Source organism: Poromitra crassiceps (genome assembly GCF_964638095.1).
Source record: "Poromitra crassiceps genome assembly, chromosome: 8".
Taxonomy (NCBI): Eukaryota; Metazoa; Chordata; class Actinopteri; order Beryciformes; family Melamphaidae; genus Poromitra; species Poromitra crassiceps.
In genome coordinates, this window is record NC_139629.1 from 41,371,788 (window position 1) to 41,376,207 (window position 4,420).

Genomic DNA, 4,420 nt, shown 5'->3' on the forward strand with positions numbered 1-4,420 from the left:
TTGCACGGTTACAGTGTAGCCTACATACCCAGCTTTGCAGGGTTAGAGTAGTAGCCTACATACCCAGCTTTGCAGGGTTACAGTAGCCTACATACCCAGCTTTGCAGGGTTACAGTGTAGCCTACATACCCAGCTTTGCAGGGTTACAGTGTAGCCTACATACCCAGCTTTGCAGGGTTACAGTAGCCTACATACCCAGCTTTGCAGGGTTACAGTGTAGCCTACATACCCAGCTTTGCATGGTTACAGTGTAGCCTACATACCCAGCTTTGCAGGGTTATAGTGTAGCCTACTACCCAGCTTTGCACAGTTACAGTGTAGCCTACATACCCAGCTTTGCAGGGTTACAGTAGCCTACATACCCAGCTTTGCACGGTTACAGTGTAGCCTACATACCCAGCTTTGCAGGGTTATAGTGTAGCCTACTACCCAGCTTTGCACAGTTACAGTAGCCTACATACCCAGCTTTGCACGGTTACAGTGTAGCCTACATACCCAGCTTTGCAGGGTTACAGTGTAGCCTACTACCCAGCTTTGCACAGTTACAGTGTAGCCTACATACCCATCTTTGCAACGAGTCTTACTGATGAACATTGCCCGAGCGAGGAACAATCTGTGGTTTTGTCTGTGCAGCTTCCTGAAGATCCAGGGATGCATTCATAACAAGTCAGGCTGTAGGCTGAGAGAACATAACAAGTCAGGCTGTAGGCTGAGAGAAGGCCAACAAGTCAAACACGTTAAAACAAACTTTTTGCAATTTAAACATGTGTAGGGGGGTAGAGCGGGGCACTGTTATTGTATTGTATTTTTGTCAGTGTTTTTTGTGTTTCTATAGTTTTTATATAATGTGTGTTGGTGTCATTTGTTGATCCTGCTCAGTGCATTTCTGATTGGCTGTTATTGTCTCCGGTGAGTGACATGGTGCTGCAGTGAATCTTTTGGAAGGATGCTGGTCTTGGAAAAGAGGATCTGTTCCAGAGCGAGCGAGGCTTGGCTTTCATAACTCCTTCTGTGTGGTGGAAATCAAATGTGTTGCAAAATGTAGCTACAGTCCAATTTTGTTTCTTAAAACTAACAGTTGAGATCATTCACCTTTTACAAGGTCAATTATCTGTCAGCCGGAGAGAAAAGAAGATGACTAGTCAACACTCGGGTCCGCAAAGCCGTCATCCAGTCAATACGAAAGCCCTGAGAGGCAAGTGGGGGGGGGGGGGGGGGGGGGTAGGGTGGTGATCCATTTTCTAAGATCTAAATAGTTTTCTCTCCTGTGTTTATGTAAGACCAGGTGAAAAATGTTTGCCAGGGTAATCTAATAAATTGTTCTAAGCTCTAAATTGAGTGGGGATTATGCTTTTTATTGTCTTCACAACATTAAATGGACAGCTCACCCTAAAATCCAAAATACATATTTTTCCTCTCACCTGGAGTGCTATTTATTCATCTATCATTTTGGGATAGTTGCCTGAGTTTTGGAGATATCGGCGGCAAAGATGTCTGCCTTCTCTTGAATACAATGGAACTGGATGGCACTCGGCTTGTAGTGCTCGAGCACCAAAAAAATACATTTGAAAAACTCAACAGCATTGTCTTTTTCCAGAAATCATGACCCGGTTACTCAAGATAATGCACAGACTTTGTTGTGAGCAATAGCAGAACTATTTTCTTTTGCAGTCTCATGTAGGAACTAGCTAGCTGCTAGCGGGTGTAGTTCGGTCAAAAGAAAATAGTTCCTACATGAAACTGCTCATAACAAAGGGGGGGGGGGGGGGCTATATATCTCTACACATATATACAATTCCCCATTTTGATGGGGGACCCCCAGGAACCCCCTCAAGGACCCTGGCGATCCCTGCACTATGCCATACCATACCCCCAAGTTCTTGTTTGAAAGTAGCTTAAATGAGTGTTTTGCAGTGCAATACCTGTTGGAGCCACAACGGTGTTTCTGGGGCTGTTGCACATGTCACCCTCACAGCAGCTCATCTCTTTCACTATGACTCCTGCTGCCTGTGCAGATGTTATACCTGAGCAGGCGGTCTTGGAGGCGCAGCCTGACATACGCCCCTGCACTATCCCCTGCACTATGATAAGGAAAACAGTGTTAGTGACGAGGCTGAATGCATTACCATATAGCTGCATCATGAAACATTCCTCTGAGCTGAGGAATGTGACATATTAGAGTGAGTCTGGTATGGAGATAATAATGTAGCTACTTTGTAGTTGTAGAAACATAATATTCTCACATCTGTATCAATACATTTGTAGTTGTAGAAAATAAATAGTCACAAATGTGTATCAGTGAATTTGAAGTCACAGAGAAGCATTAGGAGTTGCAGATTTATAGATATTTTTCCCTCTCCCACAAACACAACCTTCTCAAGTTCTTCATTACAGGTGCACAAAATCTTTTATACGAAATCACTAATCAAGAAGCCTATACGCTCACATTTTTGCACCAATGCTGCGGTGGATATGGTGCAACACATTCAGATACCTGTATCAAATAATGTGAAGGCAAATATTTTCTCACAAATATAGATTTTTTTCTTGGATATCTTTCTAACACAAATACAAGTCAATAACTACAACTGCTTGAATCTGTCGCTACGAGTCCCAAATGTTTTTTCGCTCACAAATTACCAGTTTTCGGCAACTCCTAAAACATATTTCTCTGTGACTTCAAATTTCCTGATACAGATGTGTGACTATGTTTCTGTATTATGTTACATTATTATGCCATAGACCTGTTACCTGTTGCTGAGAAGCAGTGGTCCTCATCCCCCAAGCAGTTTGCAATGGTGTCCCCCAAGAAAGTGTAGCCATAGCACTTTTTACCATTGGTTGAAGGGACAGGGGGCACTGTAAGATAAAAGGTACATTCTTTATAGTGCTACCATACATTAGAAAAGAAAAGATGTTTAAGCTGTAATTCCTCAAATGGCCACTTGAGGCAGGACTCAGAAGTCCCGTCGTTCATGTTAAAATGCCCCACTTTGTAACAGTAATTAAACATCTTTACAGCCTAAACCGAAACACGGTTTTGGTCTATATAGCTAGTTTCACCTTTTCATAACAACCGTGGGCGAGGTCATATCTTTTATAACGTTTACATTTGATAAGGGTTTAAAGTTATGCATAATTAAGGGCGTGGCCGAGTTCAGTGACAGGCGTCCATACTGCCAGCATGGCAGCCTGTGCTGGATAGTGCTTTCTTATCGTTATTTGTTGTCTGACCTCAACCCACCTCCACCCCAGCTCCTCCTTTCATGCTGTGTCTGACTTAAACAACCCACCTCCACCCCAGCTCCTCCTTTCATGCTGTGTCTGACTTAAACAACCCACCTCCACCCCAGCTCCTCCTTTCATACTGTGTCTGACTTAAACAACCCACCTCCACCCCAGCTCCTCCTTTCATACTGTGTCTGACTTAAACAACCCACCTCCACCCCAGCTCCTCCTTTCATGCTGTCATGGACTCAAGTTCCCACCATGCATCACTCACTCACATCTGGCCTGTTCCACTTCCACCTCATTGCACAGCTGCCCACAATCACTCCTAATGACCTCACACTGCCTTTAAAAACCCTGTGATTTCAGTCATTGGGGCACTACAGCAATATTTTACGTTATAGCAATCTAACCAAATTCTAGGGTGGAGACTCTGGACCAAAGGCCAAGCCAACTCCGTGGCGGAGGTCACAAGTACATTGGTCCAAAGAAGCATCTGATAATCAAAACACAGTAAATGTAGGGAAGTTACCAGGGGCACTTTGGAAGTTGCAGAGGTCAGTTGAGCAGCACTCGGTGCTTATTGAGGTCCTGATGAGTCCAGAGTTTAATGTGCCGCTCATACACCCATCAGCCACAGCACAATGCTTCACGGTCAGATCTTTGATTACAAATTGACCTGCACAACAAAACAGTAGCCTTTGTCAAATAATTATTACTCTACTTTGTTATTATTATTATTAGGGGTCCAAGCATGAAGTGCGTGGATCCCTATTGTAAAAGTTCCATTTATCATTATTATTATTCTCTGCTAAAACAGTATGCACGTCAGAAACCATAAAGCCCACAGCAGGCAAACTTTGCACATAGGTTGGAAATGTCAGCCACTACTCAGAAACAAAAAATTACACCAATCTACTAGATTTTGGCATTATAACAGCCCATCTTATGTTTTGCAGCGATATATTTCTTATTATTAGTAGTAGTAGTAGTAGTATTTCATTCTTTTTTTCAAATATATTTATTGGTAGAAAAATGTAGTACAGGAGTAGAGTTATAAAATAATGTGTACCGGCATTTTCTACATCAAAAGCCAAAGACTCTTACTTGCAGAAAGAAAAACATGCACGGTTACCATGACGGTTACAGTGTAGCCTACATACCCAGCTTTGCAGGGTTACAGTGTAGCCTA